The sequence below is a fragment of the Phacochoerus africanus genome, chromosome 5 (genome assembly GCF_016906955.1).
Source record: "Phacochoerus africanus isolate WHEZ1 chromosome 5, ROS_Pafr_v1, whole genome shotgun sequence".
Taxonomy (NCBI): Eukaryota; Metazoa; Chordata; class Mammalia; order Artiodactyla; family Suidae; genus Phacochoerus; species Phacochoerus africanus.
In genome coordinates this window covers 53,866,679-53,894,562 of record NC_062548.1, presented here as the reverse complement: position 1 = coordinate 53,894,562, position 27,884 = coordinate 53,866,679, and the positions used below count along the sequence as shown (strand labels likewise).

The window sequence follows — 27,884 nt, the reverse complement described above, 5'->3', positions numbered from 1 at the left end:
ACAAAACGATGAAACCAGAGAAGGCTCTCTAGAGAACTTGGCCTTCATCGCAGGGACCAGTGGCCCCCTGAGCACAGAGCACGGAAGGGCAGGCTGGAGACTACACTTGATTTATAAACGGATCGATCACGTGCCTTATCAATGAGTAATGAGTAATTGAGTCACAGGGAAACAATGCAGCCTGAAATATGAGGACGTTTAGTCCAACAGCCTGCAGGTGACAAAGTGACATCGCTGATGCCCTCGGGGTGTGAAAGGGACGGCATGTCCCCTGGCACAGTGGCAGTCAGAGTGCTGCGGAGACAGGAGGTGACTTCCAATGTGTGGTCTCTTTACAGAAGGGTCCTTAGACTTAAGAACACCACAGCTGGGATGAGCAGGTATCTCCCCAGGCTGGACGCATCCCTGGGGAGGGCTGATTCCTAGGCAACAGAAAAGCAATAGTGTCACCCTTGGGCCGGCAGAGGACACAGGCACATCAGCACCTGTCCCCAACCCTTCTGCTCCCAGTTTAGGCTCTGTCCCCAGCCAACGCCGAGGGCAAAGAGACCACCAATGCGCGCTTGTCCGCCTCTCTCCCGGGGCTCCCCAAGTCGTCACAGAGGAAGTAGGGGAGAGGGGTCTGGAGGAGTGGAAGGCAAACATCCAGCCCCCACACTCTTTAGTCTTCTTTCTGCACTAGACCAGAAGAAGCTCCTGGAGGACCCAGCTTCATCCCCACTGTACCCCAAGCACCCATATGCAGGGGACACTCAGAATATTTGCCAAATGATTGCCTAGGAGCAAAGAAGGAAAACACTTGCCCAGGACTGAACAGCAAGGAAGTCCCAAGACAAGCCACATTTTATAAAAGGTAAAAATAGTCCTCAGTGGGCTGTTTCTCTACGGTAAACCGGTTATTTTGGCCATTCTGCCCACGGCAAAATACAGCCAACATACAGAAGAAGGAAAGCAGAGAAGGGTATCAGTTTTGCTGCAAAGGTTCTGTTTATGCTTTGCTTGGCGTGAGGAAAAGTTTTCGGGAAAGGGCATAGCACTTTCCCTCACTTTGAGAGCTGTGGTCTAGGAACGAGTGGACAGTGCCAGGGTGATTAAAGAAACTCTGTGTTACACGGTGGAAAGATGTCCGTTGTGGGTTTCTCTGCCACGGGAGATTTTGGGAGACCAACGCTGTCTGGATTTGATGACAGGTAATGACATTAAGTAATTACAAAACTAATCACATTTGGAGCGGTGGAAGCTGAGATCGTGATAAGCATAATGAAATCCCTGACTTCAGGGCTCCAGGAATCAGAGGATAAGTTTTCTCCCTTCACAAAGCTTGACCAGATGCCTTTTGGAGTCCTTTGTCTGAATAGTTTGCAAGCTGCAGACACCAGCAAGAGTCAGAACCAGCCTTTGGAACCGCAGCGCCCAGCGGCCGGCCTGGCCTCAAGCAAGGACATTTTGGGGACGTCTCGTGGGTCTGGAAGAGGTGCCTTACCCACCCCGCCATCAGGAGCTCTGTCAAGGTAAGTGCCTGGCCCTCCCCCCACTTCCCTTCCCCCTAAAAGCCTGAAGGCCACTACTCTCCACCCCCATCACTGGCTGGGTCATTTTGGACAAATTCCAATTCATTGGAGCCTCTGTTTCTTCCCCTACAGAGATTAAAAAAAAAAAAAAAAAAAAAAACACTGATCCCATTGGCCTCTGCAAATTGATGTGAGAATCTGCTGAAATAGTGTTCACTTTGCGTCTATAAACTGCAATCAATATAAAAAGTACTGCAGTATGAAGCCCAATTACAGGCCCATGAGTACCTATGTCATGAACACCTCAGTCCTCAGGAAAGTAAAAATCCTTCAAAGAAAGGAGCTGGCCACCTCCTTCTTCGCAGTCGGCAACCTCCACTCCTCTCCCCTCTTGCCCTCGCTGGCCCCCTGGCAGGAAAGGGAAGAGGCGAGCCTCCTTCAAAGCATTTCCAGCCCTTTAAGGAGCCCGCAGAGACACAGAGTCGTGAGCTGGGCCCTGGAAATGCCCTGGCCCTTCTTCCCACCCACAAACATTCCTTAAGCCCCAATGTAAAACTAGAAAGGAAATGAAATCCTAAGTGTAAACACTATCTTTCAGTCCCTTGGAAAATTATCTGCTTCTACTTTTCTTTCTTCTCAATTCACGCCCCCTCAATTAAAGCATCCTTTGAGTTACACGTCACTCTTCAGAAAGCAAGCAATCACTTAAGAAAGAGAAAAACATTAAGAGATCCAGATTTCAATTAACTTTGCCATTGATTTTTGTGTAATTCTGGGGGAGGCATTATTCTTTGGGTAAGGGGCGGGGTCAAAAAACGCAAAGATTAATGGAGGTTCCAATGGGAGCCGTAGGCGAGGGTTGGGTCACCCGTATCCTGGTCCCCAGGGCCCGAAGAGAAATAGAAATATTAGGAAGATGCCCTGGAAGAGAAGCCTACTGCACACCTGCTCTGGACAGTAGAGGGGATGTGATCCAGGCAGAGAGCCTGGCTGAAGAAGGCTTCCTTGTCTCATTTTGATGTAACTGATGCACTTGGCGGTTCACACAACTCTATCCTTTTCTAACAGGTCAATAAAATATATACCCAACCTTGTATGTTTTAAACTATAATCGTTGAACACTTATCCATCATAACAAGGGACCCCTGGGTGAGCTGGTGCTCACACGCATACACACACACTCATACACACACACACACACAAACACAAGCCCATGCTTCATAAATACAATAGAGGAAACCACTGATACAGATATAATTTTTAATGTGTTGTGTCACTGACTGTCTACTACAGGAAAAAAAGTCTCTGTGAAAATAGATTTAAACAAGAGGCAGTTTAATCAGATAACTATACAGCATTCATCTCTGTCCCCCAGAAATAGGATTTCAGCAAAATGCATGAAGGTGGTGGCAGGGTGTGGGGAGAAGGGGAAGCAGGGAGCTCATTGAAATACACCTCCTCCTCTGAGTGGTGGAGTGAAACCAACTGTCATGAGAACACTTTGGGGGAGTGGACAGGGAGGAGCAGATCCTGATAGCATGATGACGAGGAGGAGGAAGACGGCAAAATTCCTCGTCAATAGGTTGACTGTTAGAACTGAGCAAAGGAAACAGGTGTAATTATAAATGATGCACTCAGGACTTTTCATCTTGAAAGGTTTATTTCAGCTCCCTTGGACCTATTCGGAGGCTTCTGTCACTCCATCCTGGTTCTGGCTTTTGGCCTAAGAGGCCCAGAAGGCACTTCGTGAAGAGGTGTTGGGCCCAAGGAACTCCCACATTTGTCACCACGAAGGCTGCACTGGCTCCCTGGCATGTGTGACATGAGAGCCTCAGTCCTGAGGCTAAGCCATTTCAGGCCAATTGCCCAGCTCCGGGCAGCACACGGAAGGGTGAGCACCAGGCTGCAGAGGTCCAGGGGCCCTACCTCCTCTGCTACAGCTTCAAAATCATTTGGGCTAAACCCTGGGCGTGTTACTCTCTGGCGCTAGGAAAGCTAGTGAACTGAGCCTTGACTCCATCACCTGTAAGAGGCAGGATGTGGTGTCTGCCGCACAGGGTGGCTGTGGAGGTGAGAAGTAACGGAGGTAGGTGTCTGTGTACACTGGCCTTTAGTCCCCAGTAAGGACCCTTCCTCTTGCTGACCAACCTGGCACTTGGACTGAGTCAGGAACAGAACCCAAATCTGCGCTTCCAGCCAAGAGACGAGAAGAGGGAACACAGCGACCTGCGGGCCAGAAGCTGCTCCACGATCAGGTTTGGCTGGGGCTGTTTTGAAGAGAAAGCGTGGCGCGAGGTTGGGAGGGCTGAGAACGCTGCCCAGCCTGGCGTGGCAGATCGGCGTTGACCTTGAGGCCTCACCATCAGGCCTCAAGTCTACATAAAAGGGTGGGTATTTTTTTTTTTGGTCTTTTTTTGCCTTTTCTGGGGCCACTCCCACAGCATATGGAGGCTCCCAGGCTAGGGGTATAATCAGAGCTGTAGCCACTGGCCTATGCCAGAGCCACAGCAATGCAGGATCCGAGCCGCATCTGCAACCTACACCACAGCTCACGGCAACGCCGGATCCTTAACCCAGTGAGTGAGGCCAGGGACCAAACCCACAACCTCGTGGTTCCTAGTCGAATTCGTTAACCACTGCACCACGATGGGAACTCCAAAGGGTGGGTATTTATGTGCCAAGACATGAGGGGCATTTGATCTCTACAGATCTCATACAGTAGCACTCCTTGCAGACTGATGGATGCTTTGAGGCTCTTAGGCCATCTTTAATACTAATATATGCTTCCATATACTCCTCTGTACCCAAGAATACCAAGAAGGCATTTTAATCCATTGCTGTATTTATTGCAACTAAAAATGATGTGCTTGTCAAAAAATAAGATAAAAATAGAAACAATCTCTGGCTACCTCAGTGATGTGAGAAGCAAGGAGGCAGACTTCTGAGTGCTTGAGCAGACCATATCTGAAGCTCAAGTGCTCTGTATGAGTTTCCCCATGAGGCAAAAACTACTGTGTGCTTGAGCAAACCATACCTGAAGCTCTGGTGCACTGTGTGATCTTCCCCAGGAGACAATGACTCCTGCGTGCTTGAGCGGACCATATCTGAAGTTCTGGTGCACCGCTTGAGCTTCTCTGGGAGGCAGAGGAAGACAGCATGCCTAGAGGAGGGACTGGCCACCAGCCATAGAAAGAATACTCCTCCAGAGCGCCAGAGTTGAAGAACTGTGGAGTGCTTTGCCTGGTAAGGGAAAAAGGAGGAAAAAATGTCTTCAAATATTTGAAGAGAGCTTTCATGTATAAGAATGAGCCCTATTTTACATGAGCAAGAAATAAAACCAGGAGTTCTCTGGTGGCTTAGTGGTTAAGGATCGGCATCGTCACTGCTGTGGTACAGGTTCAGTCCCTGGCCTGGGAACTTCCACATGGCAGCAGTGCAGCCAAAAAAAAAAGCAAAGTAAAACCAGAGCCTATTGTGGAGTCTCCGTGAAGGTGGATTTAGATTCAACTGAAGGAAGAGATTTCAGTTACTGAAGATGAGATGTGCAGCCCTGAGGGATGGTGAGCTCTGAAAGCTGACAGGAACTGGGGACAGACTGTCTCGGAGGATCATGGCTCAGACTCCCGAAGTGCCCATGGCCAGACAGCCCCTACCCGTTTCAGCTCCCCTTTCAAGCACCAGACTTCAGGCTGCAACCCATGGAGCCTCTTCTTGTGGCCCCATGACCAGCTTCAGCCTGCCCCGCCTGGGGCTCCCCGTGACCCTGAAGCATGAGCCACTCAGACAAAACGCAGTCGCCAACCCGCAGGTAAGACGGGGTATGACGGGTATTAACATCCCAAGGAAAATCACTGACCAGCCACAGGCTGGACCTGGCAGGCCAATTCTTTTCCCTTTCTTCCTCCTCACCCTCCAGCCGGCCAGTCCTGCCAAGACCTAACAGACTTTGAGAAGATGGTCCCTGCATTATCACCCTGGGGCTGCTGGAACCAATGACCATGAATTCGGTGGCTTCAAACAACTGGGATGTAGCCTCTTTCAGTTCCTGAGGCCAGCAGTCTGCAGCAGTGTCGGCCACCAGAGGCTGGGGAGAGTCTCCCTTCCTGGCCTCCTCTGGCTCCTGGCGACACCCACATTCCTTGGCTTGTGGCCCCGTCCTGGCCACCTCTGCCTCCACGATCACTCTGCGTCCTTCTTACTGTAAAGACAGTTACAGGAGTTCCCATTGTGGCTCAGCAGGTTAAGAACCTGACATAGTCTCCATGAGGATGCAGGTTCCATCCCTGGCCTTGCTCAGTGGGTTAAGAATCCAGCATTGCCACGAGCTGGATCCTACGTTGCCATCAGCATAGGTTGCAGGTGCAGATGCAATCCAGCATTGCTGTGGCTGTGGTGAAGGCCAGCAGCTGCAGCTCAGATTCAACCTCTAGCCTGGGGACCTCCATATACCACGGGTGCAGCCCTAAAGAGAAAAAAAAAAAAAAGCCAGTTACAAGTGGATTTTGGACCCACCCAGATAATTCATAATCCAAGGCCATCTCTCCATCTCAAGATCCTGAAATACACTTGGATTGAACACTCCACTATGGAGAGTCTTCATCCAGCTCGCCTTTGTGGAGCAGAGTCCTATGCGTAAATGATGAAAAACTCCCCGCACAGTCGTGGTGGTAATGCTAATAGTAGCTATACAGTAACAGCTCCCACTGTTCTCAATGAGATTTTACTTTTTTTCCAGAGCGTTGCTTAATCGCTTAAAAATAGGCTTAGACACTGAGGAAATGGAGGTCATCTATTTCAGTGGAATTTTACACTGCGTTGAAAGATTTATTTCCTCTCTACAAAACATTTTCAGTGTGGTGACAATTTTTCAGTAGAATACCTGCTAAAAGATTAAAATTAGAAAAAGAAGGTTTTTCCCACAGCAAATGGAAGAAAATGCACTTTATCGAGGGAAAGTTAAATCAATTGGTTAATGCTTACAAATGTCTGAGAGATGAAAAGTATTATCTGTATCAGTGCTAAGTCCTGCGTGCAACAAATACGCTTTCTGTGCTGAAACAAATTACGTTTCTTTTTTTTTTTTGCCTCTTTTGGGTCACATGGAAGTGAGGCATATGGAAGTTCCCAAGCTAAGGGTCGAATGGGAGCTACAGCTGCCAGCCTATACCACAGCCACAGCAACACAGGATCCTTAATCCACTGAGCGAGGCCAGGGATCAAACCCAGGTCCTCATGGATACCAGTTGGGTTCTTAACCTGCTGAGCCACAATGGGAACTCCCCAAATTACGTTTCTTTTATTTTTTTGGCTTTTTTTTTTTTTTTTTTTTTTTGTCTTTTGAGGGCCACACCTGCAGCATATGGAGTTTCCCAGGCTAGGGGTCTAATCAGAGCTGTAGCCACTGGCCTATGCCAGAGCCACAACAACGCAGGATCCAAGCCGCATCTGCAAACTACACCATAGCAACACGGGATCCTTAACCCACCGATCGAGGCCAGGGATCAAACCCGTGACCTCATGGTTCCTAGTTGGATTTGTTAACCACTGAGCCACGACAGGAACTCCCCCAAATTATGTCTCTTAAAACAGCAGCGTTCTGGGTCCTGGGAATGTCAGAGAAGTAGCAGAGTTTCCAGGATGAACTGCAGAACCAGATACTACCACCCCCCAAATTCCATCAGCAGAGTTGTGACTCTGATGTGGGAGAAAGAGGAGAATGTCAAGACTTTCTACTGTAACTCCCAGAAGTCTTGGCAGAAGACAACTGTATGGTGGAAGATTCTGGAAGATTTCATTTTGCCTTATTTTTACGAGGCAACCTTGGCACATTTGTTTCAGAGAACTCTATGACTTGTAGGTTCAAGGCTACCTGAAGAGTATGCATAGCCAGTCAGGTTGACTATTTGACTATGAAGGTAATATTGGCAAACTTACCTGTTAAAAGGGCAAGAATCGGAGTTCCCTTCGTGGTGCAGCAGAAACGAATCCGACTGGGAACCACGAGGTTATGGTCGAATGGGAGCTACAGCTGCAAACCTATACCACAGCCACAGCAACGCAGGATCCTTAATCCATTGAGCAAGGCCACGGATCAAACCCAGGTCTTCATGGATACCATGGGTTAAGGATCCAGTGTTGTCGTGAGCTATGGTGTAGGTTGCAGACATGGCTCAGATCTAGCATTGCTGTGGCTCTGGCGTAGGCAGGTGGCTACAGCTCTAATTCAACCACTAGCCTGGGAACCTCCATGTGCCACAGGTGTGGGCCTAGAAAACGCAAAAAGCCAAAAAGCCAAAAAAAAAAAAAAGAGTGGGCAAGAATCAAAAACAGAAACCTTCAGGAGTTCCCTGATGGTCTAGTGGGTTAAGAATCCAGCCTTATCACTGCTGTGGCTTGGGTTCCATTCTTGGCTTGGGAACTTCCACAAGCCATGGGTGTGGGAAAAAATAAAAAATGAAAACTTTCAAGGACTTCACCTCCCTTACCATGACATGGCAAATTCAATATTTTGGTGAAAGCTTCTTCCTCCAGACACATTTTATAATCACCATATCAAAAATTATAAGACACCATCAACAGATGAATGGATTAGAAGATGTGGTACATATACACAATGGAATATTGCTCAGCCATAAAAAAGAACAAAATAATGCCATCTGTAGCAACATCGATGGAACCAGAGACTTTCATACTTAGTACGTCAGAAAGAGAAATACAAATACCATATGATATCACTTATATCTGGAATCTAATATACAGCACAAATAAACTTTTCCACAGAAAAGAAACTCATGGACTTGGAGAACAGGCTTGTGGTTGCCAAGCGGGAGGAAGAGGGAATGGGATGGACTGAGAATCTGGGGTTAATAGATGCAAACCATTGCCTTTGGAATGGATAAGCAATGAGCTCCTGCTGTCTAGCACTGGGAACTATATCTAGTCACTTGTGATGGAGCATGACGGAGGATAATGTGAGAAAAAGAATGTGTATATGTATGTGTGACTGGGTCACTTTGCTGTACAGTATAAATTGACTGAACACTGTAAACCAACTATAATCAAAAAAATAAAAATCATTTTAAAAAATTACAAGACACAACATTGAATGAATACAATCTGCATGAAGACTGCTTGAACTGTAGGGTCAAATAAATCTACCTCTGGCATGTTTAATATATGCCATCTAATTGGACAATTCCTATGTCCCTGATATAGTTTCCTTTGGACAAAACTGTAACTTAAAAATCTTCCAAACCTAGACTGTCTCCATCCTTTCGTCACCAATACGATCTGCCATCAACATTGCAGTATCTCTTTCCTTTCTTGGTACGTAAGTGCACGTGCACACACACACACACACAACATACCACTGAAAACAACATCTCAGACAATATTTTGTGAGAGACAGGGTTACTCACTCTTCCCCATCTACTCTCTTCCTTCATATCACAAATTAGAGCCAAATCCTTGGGCAGCTCAGGGGAAATCTTACCAAAAATGTATACACTTCTGGAGGACTCCTGCCATGGGGGTCCAAGAACAAAATCATTCTAAGAGCCTTCCAACTCTTGCTTAAATCATCATCACTCTCCCTGAATAAGTCAGCCCTTTTTCCAGTTCATAGCAGACCCTTCAATATTGTTGAATAGTGAAGGGAGGAAGGAAGGAAGGGACAGATGAACTAAAGAACTGAGCATTTCTGAAGCCGTGGAAAGAAGCATGATGAACAGAAGCTTATGGTGTGCTAGAAAGCTCAGTGATTAAAACCAGGAGACCCAGCTCTTGGTACTTCTGTTGGTTTTACTGTCAGATCCTGGATAGGCTAAGTCTCATTTCCTCACATGCCAAATGGAGGTCACATTTATTCAGTGTTTTTATAGATAACATCTATGCCACAAAGACAGTACCTTACAGCTTAGGAAACACTTCAACTCACATTCTCTCACTTGACTCTCCCAACCACCAGCTGGTGGCAGAGGGAACCCATCTTTTGGCCTGGCAGCAGCCATCCCCCTGTTAAGCATAAGTCTTAAAGTGGTTAATAAAGGTGCACTCCAAGCCAGAATTTCCAGCCAGGTGGACACCTCCTCCTCCAGGAAACAGACAAAGGAAGAGCCCAGACGTGATGGAGACCTGCCACCAAGACAATCAGGGCAGAACCTCTTCTCGAACCATGACTTCGTGGGCCAAATCCTTCTCACTTCCTGCTACCTGTATACCTGTCCTGGACACCCACGACATCAGCACATCACCAAATGTCCTCAGCATCTCATCAAACGAGGACCACTGTGAAAGGTCCTATAAACACATACCTCAGCAGGGACTAGAGAGTTCGAGGATACTCAGTGACTTGGCTGGACCATCTCAAGAGTCAGCAAACTTCTGTAAAGAACCAGATCATAAATCCATTAGGTTTCATAGCCCAAACGGTTTCTGTGCTACTGCTCCCCATTGTGGCTCAAAAGCAGCCGTAAACAACACATACACAAATGGGTGTGGCTGTTGTCCGATAAATCTTAATTTACAAAAAGGGGCGACCGGTCAGATGGAGCTATGGGCCTCTGTTCGCCAAACTCTAGGATGACATCAACGTTGAGAAAAGTCTTGATGTCAAAAACATTATTTTAACGCTTCCTTTTAGAGGCTCGGTCCTGCCAACTCTTGCTTGATGCTTCCTCCGGGCATTTTTGTACCCCTTCCTCCACTGTCCTCTGATCAACTCCCCCCTGCCCCCCAGCAGAGGACACATGGAGCTTTTGCCCTCAGGGGCAGATATTCTGGAAGACAAAGTGGGGCCAGAAATTAAAACCAGACCCCAGGTCTTTATTCCATTCCCCTCTCCAAATTGTCCTGGGTTAGCTATACACCTAATAAAGAAAATAGAACTATTCTTTCGCTTAATCATCTTTTAGTAAGGGTATGGGGAGGGGAGGCAGGTTTACTAAAGGCCCTTGTAAAATGCCAGCTGAAAGGAAAAATGGTCCTTGGCACCACACAATCTTTTTCATGAGAAGCTACACGATCACTTTTCATTCTGTTTCTCAAGCACCCCATGGCACCCATCCATGTATTAGGCTAATAACTGCACGAATCTAGTTAAAAGGAACCAAGCAATTATTTTAATTAGAAGAGAACAAAAATAACACTCCTGGATTCTGTTTTAAGGGACGAGAAGGAAGTAGTCAGGGTTCAAAAAGATCCCACAAAATATTTTTGTGAAAGGAAAAATAATTAAGGCCAAATTTAGAATGGACTTGCAATAAATGGGCCAAATAAAATGAATGGCACCACTGTGCAGCTAAAACCCATTCATATAGAAGAGCCCCAGAAAGTCCATTTTTATGTGACACCATTTGGAGGGTATGGCCAACTTTACAACGTGAAAGTAAATGTCCAGTAGAGGCTTTAATGATCCTTGTGAATCTCTTACACAGTTTCTTGGAGAGTTTCTGTGTACACTCTTTTATTAATAAGAGAAAAGGGGAAGGATCTTGGTCAATTGGCCTTTTAAGTAGGATTTTTTTTTTCATTTAAATTCTTAAATTGTTCAAATTTGTTACTCTGGAAAAAATCTATCTTTATAGAAAATCCTTGCCGCTCATCCGTTCAAAAAGCAGACGCCATCATAAAAGAGTGTGAACCATTTGACCAAATTTAGTTGCACAGGAAGGGATGGTACCTGAGAATTTTCCGGCACCTTGGCCTTCCTGCCTCCCTTCCAGTCATGGCATTTGGGCCATTTTAGCCCATCTCAGGCTTCCAAAACAAGATGACATGAAACTCAAGCTGGTCACCTAGTCCCTTCTGTTTGAATCTCCAGATTTAACTGAGCACCTGTTATCTCCCAAAGCTGAGACCTGGGATCTGCCCATAGAGAGTTCACAGGCTAACCACAGAGATGGAGGCAGGGGCCAGAAGGAGACCACGCGGCCTGAGATGGGAAGGGTCCGGGAGAGCCAATTGCTAAAGAAGGAACTCTGCAGGAAGAAGACAAAAGCTGACACACAAAGACCCCAGGAGCTGCAGAGGGTAAAGATAAAGCCCAGAGGGGGTGAGAGGGCAGGAGGGGGAGGCAGGAGGAGCAGGGTCGGGGAACTCCATGTGCATGTCTGTGAGTCTGCACTTCGCCTTGTAAAGTGATGGAGCAGCACCGGGGCTTGCCTTTTTAGAGCGAGCACTTGGAGGGCTGAGAAGAAGATAAGGTGAAGACTAGGTGTTCCAGAAATGCCACCACCCAGAGGACAACAGCAAGCGGGCGTGGAGACATCGGTGAGCTATGAGATTTAAAAACAACAACTCTGCGGGACAGTGACTGAAGGACCAAAAGGAGGAGATGAAATTGGCTTTGGAGCATCTCACTGGCATCAGGTGTTTTACCTGAATGCTTGTCACACATCCAGAAGGTTCTCACCTTACTGCTTCTCCTTGAAACCCAGGATGGGCCTTGATCCCGGGTCCCGAGATTGAGACGCAGTGACAAAGTTTAACCTCAGCCACGTGAGCTTACTGCCAGGTGCCACGTGGAAACTCCTAGGGCAGAGTCTAAATTCTGTTTACTGTTCCATGCAAAACTCACACAAAACCAGCCTCCTACCAAAAGTCTAACTTTAAAATATACAGAAACCAGGAATCAAAGCAAATTGTGGTAAATAAATAAATTGTGATGGTCGAATTTTATGTGTCCACTTGACCAGGCTGAGGGATACCCAGATAGTGGATAAAACATTATTTCTGGGTATGTCTGTGAGGTGTTTCTGGAAGGGATTAGCAGGTGGATCTATGGAGTGAGGTTACAGCACAAGTGTATTACATTCTCTTATAATAACTTTTAATGGCGTACAATCTGTAAAAATACTGAATCACTATGCTCTACACCTGAAATTGACATAATATTGTAAATCAACTCTACTTCAATTGAAAAAAAGAATCCAACCAGGACTTACATCACTGCCCACCCCCCAGCCCCAGCCTTGCAATCAGGCCTTTAGACTCCAACTGAGTGAACACTACCAGTTTCCTGGCTCCCAGTTTGTGGGCAGCAGATGACAAGACTTCCTGGCCTCTACAAATGTGCTAACCAATTCCTGTAGCAGGTCTCTTCATATATATCTATATACATTCTATGGGTTCTGTTTCTCTGGAGGGCCCTAATACACTTAAGGAAAAACTACATATATTTTTAATCATTATATTAGATTTTATATATATATATATATATATAGGCTGCACCCATGGCATATGGAAGTTCCCAGGCCAGGGACCGAATCCAAGCTACAGCTGAGACCTACACCACGGCTGAAGCAACACCGGATCCTTAACCCACTGTGCCAGGCCAGGGACTAAACCCATGCCTCCACAGCAAACTGAACTGCTGCAGTTGGATTTTTAATCACTGCACCACAGCAGGAACCCCCTCTTTTTTTTTTTTTGTCTTTTTGCCATTTTCTTGGGCCGCTCCTGAGGCATATGGAAGTTCCCAGGCTAGGGGTCGAATCGGAGCTGTAGCTGTCGGCCTACACCAGAACCACAGCAACGCAGGACCCGAGCCGCGTCTGTGACCTACACCACAGCTCACAGCAACACGGCATCCTTAACCCACTGAGCAAGGCAAGGGATCAAACCCGCAACCTCATGGTTCCTAGTCGGATTCGTTAAGCACTGAGCCACGACGGGAACGCCTATATTTTAATTTTTAAAAGAACATAAAGAAGACAATTTTTGATTCATTTAATGAGCCAGCTAAACCTTGATAACACCCCCAGCGAGGACACTACACTAAAGGAAAATTATAGGTAAATTTCATTCCTATGTACCGTTGTAAAAATTATCAAAACATGCAGTAGTACATAAAATAAATAATACATCATAACTGAGTCTGGTTTAGTCCAGAAGTGCATGGTTTTTTAACATTCAAAAACCTATTGAATAATTCACCACATTACCAGGATAAAGAGAAAAGTCATATGGTCATTCTATAAATAAGTGAGTACTTAATTTATGACAAAAGGGTCACTTCTTGTAAATCAATTACAATAGAAAAATAAAAATCATATTTAAAAAAGTGTCACTTCAGAACACCAAGGAAAAGAAGTCTTTCTATTAAAGGCATATGATAAGTGGGTATGATAGAGTGAAAAGCCAAACTTCAATCCTAACCTCACACCATAAACAAAAGTCTATGTCATGTGGATTACAGATCTAAATGTGAAAGGTGAAACAATAAAGCTTCCAGAAGATAACATAAGAGAATGTGTTTCAGGGCCTTGGGATAAGGAAAGCTCTCTTGAATAGGATGTAGAAAGCACTAACTATAAAGGAAAACAATGGTAAATTAGATTACACTAAAATGAAAACCTTCTTTTCACCGAAAGACACTATAAAGTAAATAAAAAGTCAAGCTCGGGTGGTAAGTGATATAGAGACAGAAAAGGATCCTACCAGAACAGATAGGTATCTCCTAAATATGTATGAAGAGACGAATGATACAACGGGAAAATTAGCAGGACACTTGAAAGCCCATTTGCAAAATATTCAAGTGGTCTGTGTACATGGACAGATGCTCAACTTACTAACTCCAGAAAGTCAAATTAAAACCATAATGAGATTCAACCATGTACCACCAGAATGACCAGAATCAAAAAGACTAAGAAATCAAATGCCAACAAGGATGGCATAACCCTTACCCACTGCTGGTGGGCGTGCCACCTCACCCAACCTCTCTGGAAACTGGTTTGACATTATTGAAGCCAATCATAGTCACGTCCTTCAATGCAGTAAGTTTCCCTTTGGTCTACACACCCAACAGTAACACAGGCACACGCCCACTAAAGATGTCCCCAAAAAGCTTAGAGCAAGCCCTCTCTGAAACAGCCAAAAACTACATTCATCAAGAGTAGAATGGTTAGTAGATATAGATATAGATCTGTATATAGATCTATCAATGTACATATATCAATATATAGATATATATGACTGGGTCACTTTGCTGTACAGCAGAAATTGGCACAGAAACATTGTAAATCAACTATAATTAAAAAATAATAGGAGTTCCTGTCATGCCTCAGTGAAAATGAATCTGACTACCATCCATGAGGACGCAGGTTCAATCCCTGACCTCACTCAGTGGGTTAAGGATCTGGCGTTGCCATGAGCTGTGGTGTAGGTGGCAGACACGGCTCAGATCCCACATTGCTATGGCCCTGGTGTCGGCTGGCAGCTACAGCACCGATTAGACCCCTAGCCTGGGAACCTCCATATTCCTCAGTTTCAGCCCTAAAAAAAAAAATAGGGGAGACTCTAAACTCAAAAAAAAAAGGGAGGGAGTAAAATGGGAAAGCTATACTGTGCAGCTGATACAAAAGAAGGAAACACAACAGGGAAAAACTATTATAATGACATCCAACACCATAAATTCAGCTCACCATTATAACATTGAAAGAAGGAAGCTGGATGCAGCTACCATTTGATTCCATTTATATGATGTTCCTCCCCTCCAAAAAAAAAAGAGACAAAACAATCTCTGGTGTCAGAAATCAGGATGGTGGCTATCTTTGAGGAGGAAGGAGTCGTCCCATCACAGGGGCACTTGGGGACACTGGCTATGTTCTCTGTCTGGTCCAGGGATGGTTCAAGGGATATGTTCCCTCCGGAATAAAGCTCTGAGTCACATGCTCCACTCTTTGCAAGCTTCCATGTGTGGAACCCCAAAAAAGCTTCCCCCAAAAGTTTCAAATGTTGATTTCCATCTCTTAGGAGAAGCAAATGGAGAGGCTCACAGAAAACAGTGTAGAACGTCTTTATGGACGATAATCCAAGCTTTGCTCTAAACCAGGGTTCTGTGCCGCCCTCCTGACAGCTGCAGAGCAGGAAGTAGGAAGAGCCGCACATATGATTGCAGGTCAGCTGGACGGGGAAAAAGTGAATACCTTTCCCCGAGGAAAAACCAATAAAACCAGGACCCTCTACAGTTTAGCTAAGAGTACTGCATGAGGGGGAAAAAAAAAAAAAAAGGAAAGACCAATGTATAAAATTGTGACAATAATTTGAAGGATTTAGGAAGGCTCCTACATTTCTAGCCTTATTATATAAAGCAGGGTTAAAAGGTGACCAATTTAGGCTGGCTACAAGGAAACACTCTCCTATGAAATGTATAATTAACCTCTAGCCAATGGTTTACTATAAAATCCAACTCCTCCCTTAAAAACAAAAAAAAAAAGATTAGCTATTTATAGCAGCCAAACCAGCATCTGCAGTTACACTGACTAATATTGTATTACAAAGACTCCCCTGCTTCCAGGCAAAGACTGATAGCCAGCTGGGGTCAGGAAGGAAATTTTCCCTTTGGTGTAGTATTTCACGGCTCTGCTATCTAAGAGGGAAGCATCCAGGAGCTGCCTGGCGTAGGCACCTCCGCTCCCCGCACCTGGCTCCAGGATCTCGGAGGCTTCACTGAAACAGGCCATTGTTAGAACCTGGATGGCACACCTGTAGGCCTGTATTTAGGTAACACCTTATGTTTCCACAAGGTAAACACAAGGAATATAATCAAAATTGTTCCTCGCACTACTGTTTTTACAGCAACAATCTATAAATATATGGAAGAACTCAATATACGTGTGAAATAAACAGAGCAGGTATGCCTACACGGAGGTAATTCAAAAGACAGCTCTGTAATTTAGCAGCTTGGATTCCAATTGTTGTATTTTTCGGCATGAAAAACACAGATATTATTCATCAAAGTGATTGTCCTCCGCACTTGTATACCTTATATAATTTATTTTTTCAGGGCTTTTTACTTCCAAGAAATCACTAGCTAATGACATTTCAGACTTTAGAAATTTTTCTGATAGCACACTGCAATTCCCCCTGGGGACAGGATTGTGAATAAGTGGATTTTTTTAAAGATCATTAACAGATATTACAAACCAATTCAAACTGAGCATTTTCTTTTCAAATTACCTTTAACTTTCAAAGCCATTGGAAAAAAAAAAAAAAAAGACAGTGAGTGATTTAATTTACTTAACCTGTCTACAAATTGCAGCTTTGCACTCCATGGGCGATTGCTTTTCTCAACCCAAAACATCTCTAACTATCTCTAATAGAGATATTTTTCCAAATGATCACACTCCATGAGTGATATCTCAAAAGATGGTTATGTTTAGCTTTTTGTCATGTAGCAAGTTGCCCAGGAATTGAGAATGTTTATTGATATGTTTAAAGCAAAAACAGCCCTGCGCTGTCTATATCTGTTGCTTAATTAAAACTCTCAGGTAATTAGCAGGTTTATCATTTCCTGAGCAAATGGATGGTGGAGCTCGTGGTGGTAGATTGTGGGGTTTTTGAAGCGGGCGTGGGGGCGGGGGGGGGGATCTTTTATTTAATGATCAAACCATCGTTTCTGGGCTAAAGAGCTACCATTTGGGGTGAGAAGTACCTTTACTCCCCGTGTATATCAGGCCTGATTCGTATTCGCATCAACACCCCGTTGTGTATGTTTTCCATTCAAAGAGCTCCCGTGGACTTCAAAAGGAGTTGCCTATGAGGCCAGGCTACGTGGGAGTCCTAAAAGTCTCCAGAACAGGCCCAGAGCCGGGAAAAATCGTGCCAAGACTAGCTTGCGCTGGAGCCCCCGAACCACGTCACAAAATTAAAGGCTGTCCCCTGCCTATGCCACCCGCAGCGCATGCGGGAAATGTCCCCAGGCTTGCCGAGCGCTCCGCTGGCTTCGCAGGCTACTCCTTATAAATATTTGATGAGTGGCGCTCCATTTATAAGAAAGTATGTTAATAAGAATATTCTTTGAAATTGCAGTCCAGTGTGGGCTTTAAAAGGGGTCATTGTTTGAGGGACTCCAGGTTTCTCTTTTTTCCCTTTTTCAAGGCCAGGTCAACTTAGCACAAACCAAACAAAGGACTCGAACTTCCTTGGGGCTAGCCCGTCAACAGCAACAATAGCCACAACAAAAATGGATAGGATTCTACTCTGAAGGATGGTCTCTCTTGGAAGGACTCATTAAATTATTGAGGATCGAGGAGCATAAAAACTAATATTTCTTGCGGGCCCCTTGCCTGCCGCGTAGTTTTGTTTTCTTCTTTCATCCTTTACCAATATCAGATGCAGGAGGTGGGACTAGTGACAGCTCACCAGTGGAAATCGGGTCTAATAAGTTGTCGACGCCAGTGCCCCACAACGGTAAAGGCAGAACGGGGTGGGAACGCAGACGTGCCCAAGCCCACAGCCCTTGTGTGTTTTCTCCACCTCATGCTAACTCCCAGGAGTCAGCCGATTTCAAGTTCAAGCTCCCATCTCACCTCACCTGCCCTTCCTCTCAAGAGCTGGAACTCGAAGAGTACTACGGGTTCCTTCAGGTCACGTTCAAACAGGTATATGCTGTATCATGTGCTACGTGTTCAGTTGCAAACAAAATGTTTTGCCCCCAAGAGTTCCTAGTGGGATTCCTGCCAGTAAATACAGATTGCAAGGGGGCTGCTCATAGGAATGCCACGCGTGTCCCCAAACACTGACACACCTCAGTGGATCTCAGACAATAAGGGTGCCCTAGGAGTTCCCATCGTGGCTCAGCAGAAACAAATCTGACTAGTATGCATAAGGACGCAGGTTCAATCCCTGGCCTCACTAAGTGGGTTACGGATCGGCATTGCTGTGAGCTGTGGTGTAGGTTGCAGACACAGCTCAGATCTGGCGTTGCTGTGGCTGTGGTGTAGGCTGGCAGCTGTAGCTCTAATTCAACCCCTAGCCTGGGAACGTACATATGTCTCAGGGGTGGCCCTAAAAAGACAAAAAGAAAAAAAAAGAAGGGTGACCTGGTGATGGTAGCAGATCTTGTCTCCTCTGGAGACAAGATCAAGGAGGAGGAGGAAAGGCAAGGGCTCCAGGAGAACAGAGGTGCCAGATGCTAATCTGTGTAGAGGCAGCAGGTCCAAAGCCAACATAGCGCACAGTGCACATTATCATGTGCTGAGATGGGAGGAGAAAGCTGGAACTTCTCTCCACCTCCTTGGGTGCCTCCCCAACCTCCAGATGTGGGAACTTTGATCAGGAGCTCAGAGAGTGAGGTTCAAGGGCCGAGTCTCCCATCTACCTGGTGAGCAGACTCGGGCCAGGGCCCCCACCGCCCCATGGAGTAATGGCAATGCCCACCACCAACCCAGGGCTCCTTCCCGTCCCCACCAACTCCTACAGAGCAGCAAGAGCCCCAAGCCCACAGGAAGGTACCACCATGGCCACCGGTGGGGTCGCCCTGGGGGTCACAGAGGAGACTCCAGAACAGAGACACGCGTCCCTGAAACTGTGCACGAGCATGTAGCCTTGCCGAGACTTTGCTCGCTTCTCTGAGGATGTCTCCTCATCCGCCTGATGCTGCTGATGAAGACGGGAATCCTGTTTCCAAAAGTGCTGTGCACGATCCAGGCTGTGGAGGCCACGTCTCATTAACCTTTCATTTCAAGCATGTTCCTCAACATTGGACTTTTTACTCTCATCACTGAAGTCTTTGGGCAAAAATAAATCTAAATGGAGGTGACTTTTCAGGTAATAGGAAAAATAAAATAGGATCTCTTCAAGCACAGAACATCAATTTGGGGATTTGTTTGGGGCTCATTCCACAAATCTGTACACACATGCGTTCAGGCTCTGGCAAGGCCTTATGATGTGGGTTTCCCAGCGAGTTTTACCTTGTCTCTGCACTCAGGGTAAAATCAGACTTGGAACATGACCCACGTAGGAGGCCAGGCATGATGCAGTGCCTGCTGACCTCTCAGACCCCATCCTGACCGGCTCAGTGCTCTCCAGCCACCTGCGGGGGAGCTGAGCTGCCTCCGGGTCTGCCCAGCGCCTCATTCCCAGTGGGCTTTAAAGGTCTCCTCAGATACAGCTTGCATTGCCTGTGATCCAAAATGGCCCAGCCCTGATCTCTGCCCGGTTCCATTGCCTTCAGATCGTTATGATCACGGACCATGTTCTGTTTGCTTGGTCCCACACGTACCACCCAGCCCCCACCTCAGCTAAGCCTCCAGAAAGTCAAGGTCATCTCAGCCAGTCCCCCACGTGAGGGCCCCGGCCCAGTGCCTGGCCCAAGAGGAAAGAGCGTGGCCTTAGAGCAGCTTTCCCTGGTGTAAAAGAACATAGAACCCGAGGCGGATACCCTGTGGCAGGCCTGGAACTAAAGAAGAGAACTTCTCATTTCCCCTCCCACACAAGCTCAAGTTCTTTGCCGGGCAATGAATCCCTGCTGCCTCCCTGCCAGGCAGAGACACACGCCTGATCTGGAAGGACGGCTTGTGTTTACTCCCAGCCCGGGAAATGTCTTACCTGTTCACAGGGTCCTGCCTGCCAAGGCAGCACGCTTCCCCGTCACCTGAGCACGAGCTGGCGATGCGCTCGGCGTCCTGTGGGGCCCAGGTGTGATCTCAGGGGCTCCCTGTCCGAGTCAGCACGGGTGCCGGTGACAGCGCCGAACTCAGCTCCTGTCGCCTTGTGAGGGGCTGGCCCTGCAGCAGGGTGGTGTGTGGCCACCTTTTTTTTTTTTTTCTTTACTGGATGGTTTTCAAATTAGAGAAGTGATGAATACAGATTGTAACAAGTGAAACAGTATTTAGAAATGTAAAGCGAAGATAATTCTTTCTCCCCATCCCATGTCGCTACCCCCTCTGGAGATAACCATGGGCAGGCAGGCAGATGCCTAGATCCATCTGTTATATACATAATATACCATGTATATCATATACATTTATATTTAATACATTTATATCTAATGATATATGAGTCTATAGAATTTTATGAAAGTGGGCTCCTATACATGCTGGGGGAATTTCGGTGCAGTTCTTGTCTTCATTCATCCACGTACCTGAGTTTGTTGCTTGCCTGTCTAGGTGTGGCTACTCCAGGGACTTCCTGGAAAGCTGGGTGTGCTCTGGCCAAAGGACCCCCCTTTCTGTTCTGAAATACACTTGCCATGGTCACACTGGAATTCAGGTGCGTCTGCAGAGAAGCAATACTACTGGTGTTTTCTCAGTTGCTGGCTTGGGGATATCCCAGGAAGTGCCTTCCCCACCCCCACCCTGGGGAGGTCCAGCCCTGCCCTGAGCAGTCTCTGGCTTCCTCTAGCTCCCAGGCCTGTCCCGATCCCTTCTGTTTCTAAACGGCCCCCAATTCCAACTGCCAGCCCCATCATTGCCTCTGACCGTGGCCTCCTCTCGGTAATAGATCAAGGTCAAGGCCTCCTTGCTTTTCTCACAGGGGCCACTCCCCATCTGTCCTCAGCCCGCTTGTCCCCAGGTGGCCATTCCTTCTGACTTTCACCCTCCAGATCACAAATTTGGTCAACTCATTTGTGTATTGCTGTGTAGGTTTCAAACATATACAAATAGGTTATTTTGGGAGTTCCCATCGCAACTCAGCAGTAACGAACCTGACTAGTGTCCAGGAGGCCCCAGGTTCAATCCCTGGCCTTGCTCAATGGGTTAAGGATCTGGGTTGCCTTGAGCTGCAGTGTAGGCTGCAGATACGGCTCGGATCCTGCGTTGCTGGGGCTGTGGTGTAGGCCAGCAGCTGCAGCTCTGATTCGACCCCTAGTCTGGGAACTTCCATATGCCATGTGAGCGGCCCTAAAAAGACAAAAAAAAAGGGGGGGGGGGAATAGGTTATTTCGACTAATTCTTATGGAGCCTGTGAAATAGAGGAGTAAGCATATTGGCTCCCCAAATATATGGGTCTTAGAAAACATTAATGGGTAATTTGCAAGGAAGATGTTAAAATGGCCACATGAAAAAAAAAAAAAAAAAAACTTGGTGTCACTATTAATAAAAAAAAAAAAATGTGTGGAGTTCGCTGGTGGTTCAGCAGGTAAAGAATCTGGCTTGGTTGCTGCTATAGTTCAGGTCACTGCTGTGGCAAGGATTTAATCACTGACCCCAGAACTTCTACATGCCAAGGGTGAGGCCGAAAAAGTAAAATGTATAAATCAACTATAATGGGGGAAAAAAGCATAAAAAATAACTTAAAAAATAAAATGTGAAGTAAGAGAACATTGATATACTTTTTGCCTATAGATTAGCAAATACTTATAAGAACGACAAAATAGCACAGGGAACTATATTCAATATCCTGTGACAAATCATAATGGAAAAGAATTTGAAAGAGTATATACATACATAACGGAATCACTCTGCTGTACAGCAGAAATTAACCCAACATTGTCAATCAACTATACTTCAGTAAAAAAAAATTTTTAGAAATTCCCATCGTGGCACAGGGGAAATGAATCTGACTAGGAACTATGAGGTTTCAGGTTTGATCCCTGTCTTTGCTCAGTTGGTTAAGGATCCAGCATTGCCGTGAGCTGTGGTGTAGGTCGCAGATCCGGCTCAGATCCGGCGTTTCTGTGGCTGTGGCGTAGGCTGGTGGCTACAGCTCAGATTCAACCCCTAGCCTCGGAACCTCCGTATGCCACAGGTACAGCCCTAAAAAGAAAAAAAAATTTTTTTTTTAAGAATAACAATATGCTGTCAATAGTCAGTCAATACTCAGAGGACAGTGGCCATATACTAGCCTGTTGCAGGTCATAGTATATACTGGTGGCACTTCTATGACCAATAACTTGCCAACATACTGTGAATTAGAAACTGTGGAACCACGCAATTCCTCTCCTAGGAATTTACCCCAAGGGAACAAAGCTCTATACAAAGTTTAAGCTACAAGAATGTTTTTGTTTGTTTGTCGGCCACCTCATGGCATTTGGAGTTCCCTGGCCAGGGATCAGGTCCCAGCCGCAGTTTTGACCTACACCACAGCCTCAGCAAGACCAGATCTTAACCCGCTGTGCCAGGCCAGGATCAAAACTGCGTCCCAGCGCCCCAGAGACACCACCGATCCCACTGCAGGAACTCCCACAGGACTGTTTTAATATGTGACTAAGTGGAGTTCCTGTTGTGGCTCAGCAGAAACAAATCTGACTAGCATTCACGAGGATGAGGGTTCGATCCCTAACCTCACTCAGTGGGTTAAGGATCCGGCATTGCCATGAGCTGTGCTGCAGGTCGCAGATGCAGCTTGGATCCTACGTTGCTGTGGCTGTGGTGTAGGCCGGCTGCTGCAGCTCCAATTCGACCCCTAGACTGGGAACTTTCATGTGCTGAGGGTGAGGCCCTAAAAAGACAAAAGACAAAAATAAAAATAAAAATAAAAATAAAAATAAATAAAAATAATATGTGACTAAGTTGAAGTCAATTCATATAATAAAATAGCCAGAAAAAAACTTAAAAATAATAACATGGGAGAATATATAACATCATGCAAAGCTTTCTGATATAAGTACAAAAACTTACCGATAATACATGTTGTCTGAGTCTCATATATATGCTAGATATGCATATAGATGTAAATACTACACACCCCAAAATATCAAGAAAGGCTATCTCCAAATGATGGGATTACAGGTGATTTTTGTTTTCTTAAGTTGTGCTCATGTGTATTTTCTGAATTACTTGTAATAAATATAATTCTGTAAAGAGAAAAGCAAGAAAATGTTAGCATTTAAAACACTGCCTTTGCCTAAATGGAACCATTTCTACATTTGATTCTTTCATCCACTTGCTCATTTATTCGACAAATATTTACAGAACTTGCATGATACACCAAGCATTCTGCTAGGCTACAGTGATTAAAATTGTTTAGTTTTATTTTTTAAAAAGAGATGGGGAGTTCCCTTGTGGCACAGCGGGTTAAGGATCCAGCTTTGTTAGTAGCATCTCTGGAGCACTGGAACACAGGTTTAATCCCCAGCCTGGCACAGTGGGTTAAGGATCCAGAGCTGCCAAGGTTGTGGCATAGGTCACAACTGCAGCTCAGATCTGATCCCTGTCCTGGGAACTCCATATGCCACAGGATGGCAAAAAAAAAAAGAGAGAGAGAGAGAGAAAAGGATCCCACATTGTCACTGCAGCAGCTCAGGTCATTGCTGTGGGTCAAGTTCAATCCCTGGCCAGCCCTCCTGGAGACAAAACCTGTGACCTCATTAGCACAGGGTTCTAATCAACAGAGCCACCAGGCACGTACCTCATTTAAGGCACTGAGGCAGTAATTGGCTAAATGCTAATTCTTAAATTAACTACAGATGAGTAGAGTTCCTTGGTCGGGGGAATGAGAGATTTATGAATTCTTGAAAGGAAATTTCAGTCATCAGTAGATGATCATTTTGGTTCATTTGAAGATATAATTCCAGCATCTGATGTGACACTCATGGGGATCCATGCCACCATGACTTTTTTTTTTTTTTTTTAATATCAATAGCCTGATCTGGAGATGTTCGAGGAAGAAGCAAACAACATCACCTCTGCACTTGCAGAAACAACACACCATGAATCTGTATGAACTTGTCCAAAGTTGAGATTTCAAACTCGGGCACAAAACTTAGGTGGCAACATGGGGGCAAGGTGTCCACCTTTGAGGCAAAGATATTTCTCCCAGAGCAGGAAAGGCGGGACCTCATTATCTCCCCCCAACCCAGACCCCCCAGTTCCTGTGGCAAGGAGCGTCCCCCACCATCACCCTGTCTCAGGTCACTCTGCAACCCAGCCCTCTCCCCTCTTCGCTTATCCCCGGCTGTCCCTGAGGGTCAAATACAAATAGCAAATACGGTTTGGAACAAAGTTTCGACACCGACTCGATATCCTGTGTCATATTACATTTCTATGAATATTCCACCGACGGCACAGCTCAGGAAAAGTTTCCGCTCTCAGGCCATTTCCACTTCAGCTGCTCCCACCCTGACAGCGATCTTTGAAACTGATATGGCCCTGTGAGAAGCCAGAATAATGTTTTTAAAATATTAATAATCATGGGCGAGGTTCCCAGTCTTTGTACTCCTGGGGAAGAGCCCCTGGGAGGAGGCACACTGGGGTAGGATTGAACGTGTGCCCACACTAGCCCTTCTGTGGACAAGCCTGCTGGAAAGTGCACAGACATTGTGCAGGAGAATTTCTATGAAGGCCGAGAGGATGGGAAGAATCCAGACTTGCATTTTGCACTCATCAGCTTTTGCCCCAGGAGCTTAAAAACCACCTCTTTTTTTTCTTTCTTCTTTTTCTTTTTCTTTCTTTCTTTTTTTTTTTTTTTTTTTTGCCACCATCATGTCATCTGGAAGTTCCTAGGCCAAGAATCAAATGAGTCGAAGCTGCGACCTATGCCACAGCTTCGTTAATGCTGGATCCTTAACGCACTGCACCACAGCAGAAACTCCTTTGAAGACCATCTTTACATACCCAGGTCTCTGCCTGCATTCCAGCATCTGGGCAAGAAGACCAACCTGACCTTGGGGCAGCCCGGCTCTGCCACTTGCCAGCTCCCTGGGGGCACGGGAAAATTAGTATCTTCTTTGAGTTGTCAATTTCCTCACCTGTGAAATGATAATTATAGCTACTGCAAAATAGCAAGTCTCCACGTGAAATAATGGACATAAAATTATTATTTTTTGTCTCTTTAGGGCCACACCTGCAGCATATGAAGGTTCCCAGGCTAGGGGTCTAATCAGAGCTGTAGCCGCTGGCCTATACCACAGCCACAGCAACACCAGATCCTTAACCCATGAGCAAGACCAGAGATAGAACCTGCGTCTTCATGGATACTAGTCAGATTCGTTTCCACTGAGCCACAATAGGAATTCCCATAAAATTCTTTAGATTGCCTAGAACACAGTAACTACTCATTGAAACTTAACTATTCTAGCTTCTATCTGCCTCCTGAGCAAACATGACTGTCTGAGTGTATTCGTCTGCATCCCAGAGAGCTTTTATAAGTCTAAAATCAAAGTCATACAACAACCATAGCCGTCCAGCCAGGAGGAAGACACTGATGATCAGAATGACATAGACAAGCTAAACAGCATGCTCTGATTTAAACAGCTAAGAGGTAGCTGCCTAAAATGAAAATGGCAAGCCTTGATTTCTAAATAATGCCTTTAAGGGAGTTTCTGTTGTGGCTCAGCGGGTTAAGAACCTAACCAGTCTCCATGAGAATGTGGGTTCAATCCCTGGCCTCGCTCAATGGGTTAAGGATCCGGTGTTACCGTGAGCTGTGGTACAGGTCCACCAATGAGACTCGGATGTGGCGTTGCTGTGGTAACGTAGGCCGGAAGCTGCAGCTCTGATTAGACCCCTAGCCTGGGAACTTCCATATGCCACAGGTGTGGCCCTAAAAAGATAAAGAAACAAATAAATAAATAATAAATAAATAAATAAACAAAACCAGCCTTTAAAGATGCTTCCGTATGATATGCATTGTAAAATGGCGTAAGAACCTTTCCAAACCGGCATATCAACATACATGGCCTTAAAATCACGTTCTCAACAACATACCAAAATTTTAGTCATCCTTAAGATTCTTAGGCATTTCAAATTCTGAAGTATTTTTTTAAAGACTCACCAATTCAGATAAAATCAGACTAAGTATATGTTTATGAAAATGCCACCTGAGGCAACCCCATTTTATATTCAAGGAACTCTGATAAGCATTTAGTAAGTCACAATGTAAAACTCCTATCCAAGGTCAAGTTGACAGGTAAGCACTAGATAAATAGAAACTAAACCGCCAAATAGTACCTGTCTTAAGAACCAGTTGTGGGTTCGATTTGCTCCTTCAATCTCCAGCAGGGAATATTAGGTCAATGGAATAAACATTTTTAATATTCTCTATCAATTCCTCAAATCATGCACTTATCCATGGATCACTTAAAAGATTTGTCAAAGCAGCCCCCCCTTACTTAAAAGAGGATGTTTGATTTTCCTATGAAGAATGGACATGAGTGCTCTCATCGTTTTAATGCATTAAGCCCTTAATCGCTTCCAGTTCTGATTAATCAGAAAAATAGTACTCTCAAGGGAATTTTTTTGGGGGGTCACTAAATATTGTCTTTCATTTTGAGATATTTATTTCTTGCCAGAAAATGATACCCTGTTTTTTTTCCTAATGATGAAGGATGAAAGATGGAGAGAATTCCATGTGGCGATTATTGGACCACAAAGAAGTAAACTGATTCAAAAAACAAATCCCCGAAAGAAAAATAAAACGTATTATGTGAGGTGGAAGCATGGGATTCTTGGCATATATTCAACTGGAGCCAGGATTGGTAATTTAATAACATCCTTGTTTTTGTTAATATTCAGGGCGGGGGGTGGGTGCAGAGTAAGTCAAGCTTTTGGGCTTTAGCTTCGTGCCAGATTCTTTCTATCCTCCACCATTACCTCAGCCAGCAATGGTGTTTAAAGACACAAATCCTGGAGGCCTTGCAAAGGATTGTTAAGTCATTGGCCACAGGCGAGGATCCAAGATGCCATCATTCCCACATAAGCCAGATGCTACAACAGAACCTTGGTCTCTTCAGCTCAGTGGGCAATGGAAGCACCTGCAAAGAAAGCCCACTCTGAACACTCTTCCCAGAGCATCATACCCAAATCAGAGCAGACAGGTGAACTCACGAAGTGAAACCTGCCAGCAGTGATGATTCTGCCAAGTCATTCTCATTCACTAGGTAACTGTGCCACTTTTCTTTGAACTGGTCCTTCTAGCTTCCCCTTCCTGGTTGCTGAGCATAGTTTAGCAGGAAAAATAGCCACAACTTGGAAATTCTGGCCACATCTGTGCACTTCAAGACATATCTGAGTGGTGTACGTGGTGAAGGAGCTCACGTAAGTGCTGCAGTCATACAGCCCTTTCCTGGGGCCCGAAGGTCGTGGAGCATGTCACCTTTAGGCTCTGGTTCTCCTTTAAGTTTAAAGGCGGAAAGTACTATAAGAGGAAAATGAAAGAAAAAAAAAGACAAGTTGAAGGGGGTAACAGATAGGTTTACTCCAAACTCGGTCTTAAAGACAGTTCTGAGTTGCCACTTTCTTCCATGACTTTTTAATTCCTAGATTATGCAATGCATAGAAAAGAAAGCAAATGTAATTACTAAAAGTTTTACCCATGTTATGGTCCCCATGAGGGTCTGTATGGGCCACACAACTGTGTGTTTATAGTGACAGAAGGCAGTACTTATGGCAGTGGTGGTACCTGATGGTGGTGGTGATGGAGGCGTTGGTGATGGTGGGGATAGAGGTGGTGGTGATGGTGGTTGGTGGTGGTGATGGAGGTGGTCTTGAGGATTAGTCAAATCCCCCAAAAATGAATTAGGCATTTACGCTCAAATAGTAGAGACTTGAAAGTTCTGCTCTCTCTGTTTTCTCTGACTCTTAACTTCCTTATCCATCAATTTTTGATTAATCTAATCACGAAGATGTTCTTTGATGAAACTTGAAAGACCCTTTCAAAAGAAAGAAAAAAATGGAGCTAAAGCAACTGATTAAGAGATGTGTTTCTCTC

The 27,884-nt window shown here is 45.4% G+C and overlaps 1 long non-coding RNA gene across 3 annotated transcripts; it reads right to left on the bottom strand.

Annotated features, from left to right (window-relative positions):
- Positions 1 to 27,827, bottom strand: LOC125127790 (uncharacterized). Of its 3 annotated transcripts, none has more exons than XR_007135065.1 (8): positions 27,576 to 27,827; positions 26,768 to 27,311; positions 22,856 to 23,031; positions 20,377 to 20,510; positions 19,842 to 20,065; positions 9,824 to 9,893; positions 4,546 to 4,751; positions 1 to 422 (listed from the first exon to the last, which is right to left on the bottom strand). It is a non-coding gene; the product is annotated as an uncharacterized LOC125127790 (long non-coding RNA). The 3 variants fall into 3 exon arrangements; XR_007135063.1 differs by lacking the exon at positions 1 to 422 and adding an exon at positions 2,758 to 3,778; XR_007135064.1 differs by lacking the exon at positions 1 to 422 and adding an exon at positions 2,758 to 3,778 and having other exon boundaries at positions 27,002 to 27,311.
- Positions 27,828 to 27,884: the final 57 nt, after the last annotated feature.